Source organism: Copidosoma floridanum, unplaced genomic scaffold (assembly GCF_036245765.1).
Source record: "Copidosoma floridanum isolate Cflo_tuat_1 unplaced genomic scaffold, Cflo_Japanese_pri ptg000013l, whole genome shotgun sequence".
Lineage (NCBI taxonomy): Eukaryota > Metazoa > Arthropoda > Insecta > Hymenoptera > Encyrtidae > Copidosoma > Copidosoma floridanum.
The window spans coordinates 3,624,332-3,638,006 of record NW_028321890.1 but is presented as its reverse complement, the minus strand read 5'-3'; the positions used below and the strand labels follow the sequence as shown (position 1 = coordinate 3,638,006).

Here is a 13,675-nt window from a genome sequence, read left to right as displayed (position 1 = left end):
AGTTCAAATGATATTAAAGTCAGAGATCACTGTCATCTTACTGAAAAGTAAGCATCATTTTATTAAACTTAAAAAAAAATTTTTTATTTTTTTTAATAATCATGATTAATTTAAAAAAAATTTTTCTTAGATATCGTGGTCCAGCACACAATGAGTGTAATATTAATTATCAAGACTCAAGAACGATACCTGTAGTTTTCCATAACCTAAGTGGTTATGATTCGCATTTATTCATAAAAAAACTTGCAAAGTGCTTCCCAGGAAGAATTCAACTTTTACCGCAGACCAAAGAAAAATATATTTCGTTTACAAAATATGTAGAGGGTACTGATATTAATTTACGATTTATTGATTTCTTTAAATTCATGGCTTCATCACTTGATAGATTATCATCATATTTAAACGAATTTAAAATATTAGAAACAGTGTTCACAAATGATGATAAATATACCATAGACCAAAACAAATTTATTAAAAAGGAAAGGCTTATTTCCTTATGATTATACTTCTTCTTCTAAAAAACTTGGTGAAAAGATGTTACCGTCAAAACAAAATTTTTATAGCAGCTTATACGAAGCTCATATAACTGATTATGATTATTAACATGCTAAAAACATCTGGAACATATTTAATATTCAAAGACTTGGAGAATATTCAGATTTTTACTTAAAGACTGACGTTCTGCTGCTTACTGAAGATTTTGAAAATTTTCGGAAAAATTGTCTTGAAGCCTATGGATTGGATCCAGCTCATTACTATACAACACCTGGCTTAACCTGGCATGCTATGCTGAAATAAGCGAAGGTTAGACTTTTTTATAATTTTTTCGTTAATTTTTAAGATTTTAAAAATATTATAATTAAAGTTAAAACTAGAATTGTTAACTGATATTGACATGGTTATGATTATTGAGCGAGGCATTCGTGGAGGCATATCTCAATGTTGTAATTGATATGCCAATGCCAACAACTTATACATAAAAAATGGCTATAAAGATGATAAAGATAAAAAATATTTAATGTATTATGACGTAAATAACTTCTATGGCTGGGCGATGACTCAACCATTACCTTGTTCAGGTTTTAAATGGATTCAAAATATAAGCTCCTTAGGTATTTTGAATGTTGCTGATGATGTTGAAATTGATTACATACTCGAAGTAGACCTTGAATATCCTAAAATTCTTCACAATTGTCATAAAGAATTACCATTTTGTGCTGAGTATATGACGCCTCCAGGATCTAAACAAAATAAACTAATGACTACTTTGTATGACAAAAAGCGATATGTGATACATTATCGTGCACTTAAACAAGCTGTAAGCCATGGTCTTCGTATTAAAAAAAATACATAGAACTCTACAGTTTAATCAAAATTCATGGCTTAAGAAATACATTAACTTAAACAGTGAAAAGCGTCAAAATGCACAGACTGATATTGAGAAAATGTAATATAAGTTATTTAATAATGCTGTTTATGGAAAGACTATGGAAAATGAACGCAAACGAATTTATGTTAAACTCATCAAAAAGTAAGAGGGGCGATATGGTGCAGAGACGTACATCGCACGACCGAATTTCCACAGTTGTGACATATTTGATGAGCAGCTGGTAGCTATACAACTACTTCGTACAGATGTCTGTATAAAAAAACCAATATATGTTGCGTTGAGTGTCTTAGATTTATCAAAAACACTTGTATACGAATTTCATTATGCTTTTATGAAAAATAAAATAGGGGACCGATGCAAACTTTTGTACATAGAAACTAATAGTCTTGTGTATGAAATAACAAATTAAAATATTTATAATATTATGTGTGAAAATATTGAGAAATTTGATACTTCAGACTATCATTTGAATAATGAGTTTCATTTGCCTGTGGTAAATAAAAAAATTATTGGTTTAATGAAGGATGAATGTAATGGAAAAATCATGTTGGAATTTGTAGGACTACGAAGCAAAATGAACAGTGTAAAAATTCAAGATCAAAATCCATTAAAAAAGGCCAAACGTGTTAAAAGTTTGGTTGTGAAGACTACAATAACTTTTGACGATTATATAACATGTTTGTGTGAAAACACTAATATGACACGAGAGCAAAAAAATATAAGATCGCATTATCACCAGCTTTTTACTGAAAAACAGACGAAAATTGCACTAAGTGCTCATGATGACAAACGATTTTTGCCACCTGGTAGTACAGATACCCTACCATGAGGTCATTACAGCATAGTGGGAGAAGAATCATCCAATAAGAGGGAAGGATCGATAGAGGGGGTAGCCAATCAGGAAGCAGAAGCTGCAAGGGCTTTTACTGTATTGGATCTCTAGAAGTAGACCAAACACTAGCAGATGAGCCTACAGTGGAGGGGTTGGTGCTATATTAGGAGTTGTCTCAACCAGGCGAGCTCATTCTACACTCCAGCAGAGGTTTGAGTAAGGTTGAACTTAATCAACAGAAGCTGACATCACCTTTAAGTGAACCACCAAGTAAAAAATCTAAATACAGTCAAGGTAATATATTTTTCTTATTGTGATATTTGTGCATATTTACTCAGCATATGTTATGTATGAATATTTTATGCTATGTTCCATGTTTTTTATTTTGTTAAAGATGGATCTTGCAGCACTCAACAAAATCACTGACAGTGATTTTCTTCCTACGAAGAAACTTTCCGAATTGATACCTAATCAAAACTACATGGTATCAAAACTAAGAAAAGTGTGTACTCAATTTGGACCTAAGATAGTTGCAGAACTTGACGATGAATTTCAAATTTTTCTGCAGACGAAAATAAGCTCAGCTCTACTTAAAAACGAATAATTTTATAATGAATTGTTGGAGGCTGTTAATAAATTTATATTATTTATAGTGTACAACGGAAAACACATCATATTTTCTTATGCATAATGTAAAAAAGGTGAAAAAATAAATTACAATTTTTTTCCAAAAATTTCAGTATTTATTTTAAATATTCTTACTACGCAATATTTTCAATATTACTTGATCCATATAAGAATCTTATAATTTTTTTAATTAACGTAATTTAAAAAAAAATCTTATTTATTCGTCCAACTATTGTGAGTACTGTCAAAACCTAACCATTTGACAAAAACTTGATTGCCACGTCTTCGAAGAACCTTCTCTATGAGGTTTACATCAGGATGATTTGTTTTCTGCAGTTCTTGTTCGTAGAAACCTCCAGAAATAGGTTGATTTTGATAATCTTTGAGGTAATACGATATTCGATTTGTTGCTGCTACTCGCGTGATGGTAAATATTTCCGTCGACCAATTTGGCGGTTATCCTTTTTCAAATGTTTGTTTGGTTTTGCTCACTCGTACTTTATCACCAATTTTGAATTTAGGCTTAAACTTACTGCTTTTTTCACATTTTCTTTTTAACTTCTTCCAAATTTGAGCTTCATTTTCAGCCACAACATCTTTTGGCTTCAAACTAATTGGTCGGTGTTTCTTATTATTATAAAATTTAATTAACGTTTGTAACAAATTCAACCATTTATAATTGCCTTGCAAACTAAATTTTTTCCACATGAAATATTTTAAAGTACGATTGAATCGCTCGCATATAGACGCTTTCAGATTGCTGTACGTTGAGTATAAATTTATTATATATTTCTGCATGAGATTTTGGAAGTTTGCATTATAGAATTATTTGCCACGACCAGTTTGCATGTTCACGGGAACTCGTCCTTTTTTCAATATCGAATGCATTGCTGCAGTTACTTCTTCACTGGTTTTTTTTTGATAGGTACAGCCCATGCGTACTTGGAGAAAACATCTATTACAGTGAGCATATACCGATAACATTTGTTTTCACGAGCGTAAGGCTGCATCTCTACAAGGTCTGCTTGCCAAGTTTCGTCTAAGCCACGTATGTTAAATTCTCGGCGAGGATAGTTACGCCTGGCTGCCTTATGAAGTTCCTCACCGATTTGCCCTATATATTAATTGTCTAGGTTTAAGTTTTTTGAATCAGCTTGAATAAATAGGAATTTTTTTTGCAAGTTGTAAATAAAAATTTGAAATTTATCTATTTTTTTTCAAGTCTTTTAATTACTTCAATTAAGTAAGCACAATTTACAGCATCTTGAGGCTGTTTTGGTGTTTCGACATTGCACAGCCTTTTATTATCTAAGTCATACTGTCCATCTGCGGTAAGTTTATATCCAATACTGGGAGGACCTCGGCTACCGCCTTCGGTTCTACCCAATTTTCGACCGAATACATCGACACTCATTTTAATATTGAAGCAATCATTACATGCATCAATATCTATATATCCTCCGTCACGAAGCTCTTCGATGATCAATATAATTTCATTGTCATGACTTGTATTTCCAGCGGACTTTTTAGCTATTAATAAGCGTAAGCGATTTACTAACTCATCAGGATCATCCCAGTGTGTATAATCTACTTGTTGCATTATTCGAGCAGTTTTATAATGAGGTAGCAGCAATCCACCTTTTTTACGAACCGTGAGATCGAATATTGGAGCAATCATTTTAATAAACTTATAACTATTATGGGTTCGTATAGCTCCATTTTTTAAACCCTTTTCTGTGAACATTTGACATTTTTAATAATACGTAGTGTTTTTCAAAATCCTCCTGTGTCAACAGAGATTCATTAGGATGCTTTTTGATGAGAAACTCCATTAATCTCAGAGTCATTGAATACTTTGAATCATCTGTTTTGATATGATTATATTCAAATTCTATTCGCGAATCGCCAAGTTTGTACAACTCATTTTCTTTCCACACTCCATACTTTGAATCTAATAAATCTTCCTGATTCTGATCAAGTATTTGTAAATAAAAATTATTTGATAAATTTTTACTGATCTAAACAGAATTATGAGATTGAGGTTAAACAGAATTATTTAAATCAGTATCATCATCATCATCATCACTTTCACTAATGGCAGACTCGAATGTTAAATGATGATCACTGAATTTTTCTCTGTTAATTCTTTTTTTTTTTTTTGTTGACTCACGGTATCAACTTTATTACTTTCTTCATCATTTTTATTATAAAAATAACTGTGAGTAACAGAATTATTTTTGTGTTTCTTTGTTTCGGCGACAATTTACATTAAAGGGTCTGTTATTGGTTTTAAAGTTTTACTAAGTACTTTTTCAGTCTCATTTTTACCAAACTTTAACAGTCTGTACTTTTCATGAATCGCCTCTCGCGCCTTCACTAACTGGCGTAGAACGTCTTTCTCTTGCTGGTACATGATGATAATGATCCAATGTCTTGTAACACACTGTAACGATTGCGCTAGGTATGTCCTAAATGTATGGCGAAATTATCAAAGCCTTTTCTGTAACGACCATTATTTTTTGCCCATCCTTGCTTATAACGACGAATCCATGTTTTCCAGCAATTAGAGCATGAATTTTTAAATTAAATTTAAGGCGTGTCTGAATTGACATGATCATCATACACATGCTTTAAGTTACCTGCTGACGGTCCATGGTTTTGTGAAACAGCTATAGTAAATTTTGATGATGAGAATGGACCTGGAACTCACTGGTTGGCTTATCGAAAACGTGGTAACAATGTTGTGTACTTTGACAGTTTTGAAGATCTGCAGCCACCTACTGACTTAATGTTGTATCTAGAAGTTAGTAAAGTGAAATATAATCATTAGTGATATCAAGAATTTGACTCCTACAACTGCAGTCATTTGTGCTTAAAGTTTCTTTTAAAACAAATATACCTTTCTTACATGGGGAGAAACTATTTAGTTACACTTCAACAATCATGTAAGAAACATGAACACTTAGCCTTTCTGATACTTCTTCTGTTTTAGAAGCACAGTATTTTACGCCGATTAAATTATCACCAAAACACAACTATGTTCTTGGCTTAGTAGAACTTTTTTCATTCAACTCAATCCTAAATATTAATGAAAATTGTAATAAATTTCATGTTGTCAATCAAGTTATTATTTAACCAACAGGCAGTTATGAGATTAAAGATATTAGATAATTTTTGATTGAGGTGTTACAACCTCGCAACATAACTCTCGATATCAAACCAAACAATAGTACGCTTTAAAGTGTTATTAAGTGCAGTCATACTATTGATTTTAGACCTAAAGATTTTATAGGCCGTCTATTAGGTTTTACTCAGAGAGTTATAAAACATAATACCACTCATATTTCAGACTTACCAGTAGCTATTCTAAAAATAAACGCATTAAAAATGGAATGTAACATTACAAGTGGAGCTTACATAAACAGTCACAAAGTACACACGATTTATGAATTTTTTCCCACTGTACCACCCGGATATAAGATTATTAAAGTTTTATCACAAACAATTTATTTACCAATAATTGGACGTATCATTGATCATATACAACTACGCATTGTAGATCAGGATGGTGATTTAGTGAATTTTCTTGGAGAAGTCATAACCATAAGATTGCTCATAAAACCCTCTCCATAATGGGTATCATTTATAATCAGACAAATCATATAGGCAGCTCAATCTGCACTCCAGCACTCAGTCAACAACGAGCTCTCAAAGCGTTGAGACGTCAGAAAAAAAAGTCCTTCAAAGCATCGAGTCGTCCAAGAAAACGATTGACACATCAAAACATTCAGTTTATAAAAAGTCTCGGTCTAAAAATAAAAAGCCCTGGTAGAAACTAAATTGGATACTTTTTTGTTGTATACAAAATGGATGAGATCCTAAGTATTCAGTCTCCAGTCGCATTTAGCAAATCTATTGCGCACTATGAGATTCATGCTCATCAGCCGTATGCATCATCAACATATGGCAATAGTGATGAAATTTGCATTTCAATTCAACATCAAGACTTGTGCCTTTTACCATCCAAAAGTTCTTCACATGTTTATGGAAGATTGGTCAAAGCAGATGAAAATACTGCAGTAACAAACACCGCATTGATAAATAATGCCATCTGTCACTTATTTGAAGAAATAGGATATAAGATAAATGCTATAGAGGTATATAAGAGCAAAAATGTTGGGCTAATAACCCTGATGAAAAATTGGCTATCGCTTCATCCTGATCAAAACAAATCTATGATAAATGCTGGTTGGCTTGGCGTTGGAGAAGAAGAAGATGATAGTATTACTAATTATAACGGCTACTTTGATATTATACTTCCACTCAATATGGTTTTAGGTTTTGCTGAAGACTATCGCAAGATAGTTGTTAATGTAAAACATGAGCTTATACTTACAAGATTAAGAAATGATGTAAATGCTGTGTTGCAAACTCCACTCAATGTTGCTGATCCGGCCGCCGCAGCAACTTGGGAATACTTTAAAATAGTAATATTAAAGCTTGAATGGCTTATACCCTACGTGGTAATGTCAGATTCTCATAAGACTTGTTTATTAAATCATCTGCACAAAGATAAGTTTGTATCTATGAGTTTTCGAACTTGGGAATTATATGAGTATTCCCTCTTACCTAGCACATCAAAACATATTTGGATAGTTAAGACATCTAATCAGTTGGAAAAGCCACGTTATGTTATTTTAGCCTTTCAAACACACCGAAAAAATCAGAAAAATGTAAGCGCTAGTATGTTTGATCACTGCAATATAAGAAATGTGAAACTCTATTTAAATTCATAATATTATCCTTATGGTGATCTTAATCTCGATATAACACGTCATCAGTATGCATTGCTATAAAATATGTATGCTTATTTTCAAAATTCATATTATGGCAAAAAAAAACACCTTTATTAGGCAAACATCACTTTCTTAATCGGATACCTTTAATTATCCTTAAATGTTCCAAACAAAACGAGACATTAAAAAATGCTCCAGTTGATGTGAGGCTCGAATTTGAGTCGCATAACAATTTTCCTGCCAATACATCAGCTTATTGCTTAATTGTACATGATTGTATCGTTTGGTATAGTCCAATGAGTGTGAATGTCAAGAAACTCATGTAAAGCTATACAAACCCGATTCATGGGCTCTACGAGCATCACTTTATTAAAAGATGATTAAAAGAAGAAAGATGTAAAGATTGAAAAAAAAATCTGTAGGAAAATGGAAAAATAAAGACTGTGTAATTGTTTGAAATATCAATTTGTTTCATAATACTTCAATTATTATGTCGCATAAATCGAGTAGAAGCAATTTTACTACTGATATTATGTATCAAAAACTTTCAACTAAGGACGATAATGATAAAAACAAGAAATCTTGGCTGAAAAACTTCATTGATAAGTATTTAACCAACAAAGGATCTTATCCTAGAAATAAAGGTTATAAAAACAAAACTAATATCATTATTGCGAAGAAAATGGAGTATTTTGTGGACATGCAAGGTTTCAAGAAACCATTTAATGATAATGTGCTCAAGGAGTTGGCTATCCTTCCGCTTAGTCCCACCGATGCAGAAACACAAGTATTTCTTTTGAAAGCACCCTTCAGCTGGCGAAAATTGCCACCAAAATATAAACATAAAAATTTATACCTTGAACTTTACGATGATGGACTAAGCTGGGGCTCAGGAAAAATTAAGTACACAGATATAGGGAATATTTTACGGGAGAATCTTGAAAATGCTACTAAGATATTCGTTTTTGAAGACCTGAAACAGAAGTGGCTTGAAAGATTTGGCTTTAAAGTCACTGATATGATAGACTATCCGCTGTTTGAACTTTTAAGATTAGTTACTACTTGTGCTCATCACAATGGAGCCTACAAATCCATTTGTGCTCTTTATAATGTCAAACGAATGAGAAAGTTTTATTTTGATATGGAATGGGTTGATGTTGATGATGACGACGACGATAGTCATAAGGATTTGTAAAAATGTACTGTACTTAGAGAATAAGATGTTTAACAAATTATTTTGCAAATCTGAGCATTTTGCAAGTCTATTTTTGTAAATATAAATTTTTTTAATATAAAATAAACAGATTAACCAAAATAAGCAATAAAAATGTTAAACAATTATTTTCCTACCCCTTCACGTCCTACATCATCGTGCAACGCACTCACTTACAAAAAAATACATATACCCAACGCGTGCACAATCTGCATAAGATTTTTAAATAGCGCGCGCAATCTTAAGCAGTGCTGTAGGCGAAAAATGCGCATCGCAGCTCACGCAAACTCAAGCCTGCCAGACCCGTGTACCCATTGGTTGCAAGGGGAGTCCCAATCATCGACGAAGACGGGCTGCCACGGGGAGGGGCACGCCGCGAGAGGGGGGCCACCGCCATAAGGAGGGGCACACCGCGAAAGGGGCTACCGAGGGGAGGGGGGCTGTGCTGGAATCGCCATAGCTTATCTACTTATATGTTACACGGAATCATTCGAACAGTTGTAACAATTTCAAAAATAGCAAGTCATATCTCAAAGGCAAAGCTACATCCTACATATGCAAGCTATAAATTGATTTACATTCTATTTTCTATCATGTATCATAAGATCCATTGTCACGTGACCACAACCTATATTCTTATGATTCATTTTAAGATTAGTAGAAATTAGTTTTAAGCAGGAGTAAATTTAAATATTAATTTATAAATAATCATAGAAAACAAATTTAATGACGAATTACAACTTTACAAAAAAAATAGCTATATGTCAATTGTTTTTCTCAATCTCAATCAGATAGAGTTGATTACTTTACTTTCACGGTACTAACAATTGAAAAAAATTCGTCAGATAGAATGATTCTAACAAGAATTAATTGTACGTACATAATTTTATATGAAATGCTCGAATAAAAAATTAAAAAAAAAAAAAATTTTTGTCCCCCGTTACTTAATAAAAGTACGTATAATAATACATTTATTGTAGAAAACATGAAAGTATTCAAATTGTGTTAAACATGCGTTATATGTAACATAAGTATGTGTATTTTATGCACGGGCGTTCTCGAATACGTAATGTTAAAATTTTTACTATTTTAATATTTTATTTTTAAAGGCCTATTAAAATTACGTGTAATCTAACTTTTTCAGTATCTGTGATACAAATTTTAATAACATTTAAGTTGAAAGTTTCACTTCTGCTGGGAGTCTCGAGACCCACACCTGGTTTTTTCTAATCAACGAATGTACTTGAGTTGGCTTAGATTTAAAAGATCATTGTCTTGCGTATGATAACCTTTACTTAGAAGTTGTTTTAAAAAACAAAAAATTAATAATCATACTAAATGTAATAGTAAGGTGTAATAAGAATTAGTCATTATTTCAGAACAAATCAAGTAAACTATTTTTTATTATGAGGATTTTATTAACATGACATTACATTATAGAGTTCAAACAACTGTTACGGTTTTCTTTGTTACCAGCTTCAATTATCTTGAGTAAGGAACATAACCTGATTTTATATTATTTTCTGATTAACATGTTACTTAGTTTATTAAACTAGTGTTATTTTTCATATCTGCTCGTATAAGCAGCTACTGAGAAAAGAAAGTAAAAAAATAACATATTGTATAAAAAAATTCAAAGTTAAAAAATAAAAAACAACTTTACAGTGATTTCAATTTAATAAAAAGTTTGTATAGTAAGGCAGAATCAAGAAGTCTAATCAATTAGTTAGAACAAAGCATAATAAAATATTAATACGTTGAGTCATATACTCATAATAAGAAATCAAATAACATATGAATGATCACTATTGATTCGCTTATTTTCTTCAAAATAATTGTAGTGACTGTTACTTAAAAATTTTAGTAAAAACCATATGTTTTACATGTAATTGATTTTACAATTGATTTTTATAAATTTCCTCATTTCAATGGTGCATCCTGACAGCAAAACATGTAACTTATAAAGAACATATAGCCTTTTAAAATAAAAATCAATTAAAAAACTGAACCTTTCAAATTTTTTAACTGTTCTAGCAAACGCTAAGATTACATCAAAAAGCTTTGTATCGAGAATAAAAGGGTAATACAAAGGTATATGAAACTCAAAAAGTACCATTTCCTAAAAATTTAGCCAGATTACACTAGCAGCCTACGATTGACCTCCATCTCACCTCGTAACGTGCCTTGTGAGCTACCAACTAGAGAATCAAGTGAAAATCTTATTAACTAAGGTGAATAACCCATTTGAAGTCTGATTAAGTGTGTATATGTATGAGGCATTTTACGCAAAACATCTTAAGCCCATTGCGCAAGCACTACTTATCACTTTTTTTAGCTCATTTTTTTGGCCTTATTCCTATGCTAAAAAATGTTAAAAATACCATTTTCAGTATATTTTTTAGTCAGCTGTCCGAAAAAGTCATTCGTTTTCGAAAAAACCTCATTTTCACTGAAAAAATAAAAAACATACTATATCTCGAAAAAAGCATTTTTTATTAATTTATTTTTTTTTTTTAATAGGCTAAATCGAAAGCTGAGGTTTTTTTGCATTGAAAACGTTTTATTGCACAGTGTGCTCTTACTGAAAAACTTGAGTTAAATGGTACCATAAAGTAGATACTCTGCTGTCTGAACGCGCACCAAGGGCTGCGTGGTACCACGCCACGCCACGCTCCACTTAAATTAATTGTGTATGTATGCGTATGTGTACATCATGAAAACTTTAAAGTAATTGTTAAAGCTATAGATCTGGAGTATTTAACACAAAATACTGAACTGCCTCTAAAAAACTACCATGATTATAATAAAGCAGTAGTGTGCAGTAACTCTATTGAAGAATGTTTCTTAGGTGCAGAATGTCTAGATTGTCTCAATTTTTAAGCGTTACGCCCAAATCTTGAATATTTGGAAAACATAATATCTTTAAAAACAAATACAAGTTCTGGTTTTAAACAGACAAATGTACCATTAGTACATAAATTCCTAATTCTTATGATTTCATCTATTTATTTTAAGAAAAATTTCTTAAACTCAAATCTCATGATTATTTTGCCACGAAACAATTACTTAATATTATTCAACAAAAAAAATTCCAAAGGTATTAATTTTCTTATTAGGAATAAGCAAGCTTTTATTTTAACAGTTCTAATTTATCATAAAGAAATAGATGAGCTCAAACACATAAATATTGCTGTTATTTCCGATAACCTAAATCATACAATTAGTGTACATGAGAATTCAAAAATTATAGTTTAATATTTGAAATTCAAGTTTGAAGTAAAGAAAATTTTTCACAAAACTGATGGGGCCAGTCAACATTTTAAAAATAAGTTTCTTTTAAAACAAATATACCTTTCTTACATGGGGAGAAACTATTTAGTTACACTTCAACAATCATGTAAGAAACATGAACACTTAGCCTTTCTGATACTTCTTCTGTTTTAGAAGCACAGTATTTTACGCCGATTAAATTATCACCAAAACACAACTATGTTCTTGGCTTAGTAGAACTTTTTTCATTCAACTCAATCCTAAATATTAATGAAAATTGTAATAAATTTCATGTTGTCAATCAAGTTATTATTTAACCAACAGGCAGTTATGAGATTAAAGATATTAGATAATTTTTGATTGAGGTGTTACAACCTCGCAACATAACTCTCGATATCAAACCAAACAATAGTACGCTTTAAAGTGTTATTAAGTGCAGTCATACTATTGATTTTAGACCTAAAGATTTTATAGGCCGTCTATTAGGTTTTACTCAGAGAGTTATAAAACATAATACCACTCATATTTCAGACTTACCAGTAGCTATTCTAAAAATAAACGCATTAAAAATGGAATGTAACATTACAAGTGGAGCTTACATAAACAGTCACAAAGTACACACGATTTATGAATTTTTTCCCACTGTACCACCCGGATATAAGATTATTAAAGTTTTATCACAAACAATTTATTTACCAATAATTGGACGTATCATTGATCATATACAACTACGCATTGTAGATCAGGATGGTGATTTAGTGAATTTTCTTGGAGAAGTCATAACCATAAGATTGCTCATAAAACCCTCTCCATAATGGGTATCATTTATAATCAGACAAATCATATAGGCAGCTCAATCTGCACTCCAGCACTCAGTCAACAACGAGCTCTCAAAGCGTTGAGACGTCAGAAAAAAAAGTCCTTCAAAGCATCGAGTCGTCCAAGAAAACGATTGACACATCAAAACATTCAGTTTATAAAAAGTCTCGGTCTAAAAATAAAAAGCCCTGGTAGAAACTAAATTGGATACTTTTTTGTTGTATACAAAATGGATGAGATCCTAAGTATTCAGTCTCCAGTCGCATTTAGCAAATCTATTGCGCACTATGAGATTCATGCTCATCAGCCGTATGCATCATCAACATATGGCAATAGTGATGAAATTTGCATTTCAATTCAACATCAAGACTTGTGCCTTTTACCATCCAAAAGTTCTTCACATGTTTATGGAAGATTGGTCAAAGCAGATGAAAATACTGCAGTAACAAACACCGCATTGATAAATAATGCCATCTGTCACTTATTTGAAGAAATAGGATATAAGATAAATGCTATAGAGGTATATAAGAGCAAAAATGTTGGGCTAATAACCCTGATGAAAAATTGGCTATCGCTTCATCCTGATCAAAACAAATCTATGATAAATGCTGGTTGGCTTGGCGTTGGAGAAGAAGAAGATGATAGTATTACTAATTATAACGGCTACTTTGATATTATACTTCCACTCAATATGGTTTTAGGTTTTGCTGAAGACTATCGCAAGATAG

General features: G+C 31.7%; 1 protein-coding gene across 1 annotated transcript in view; it reads right to left on the bottom strand.

Annotated features, from left to right (window-relative positions):
* Window positions 1-13,675, bottom strand: part of LOC106637469 (immunomodulatory peroxidase) — a 412,315-nt gene that overhangs the window by 193,891 nt on the left and 204,749 nt on the right. The gene's annotated exons all lie outside the window — the stretch shown is intronic.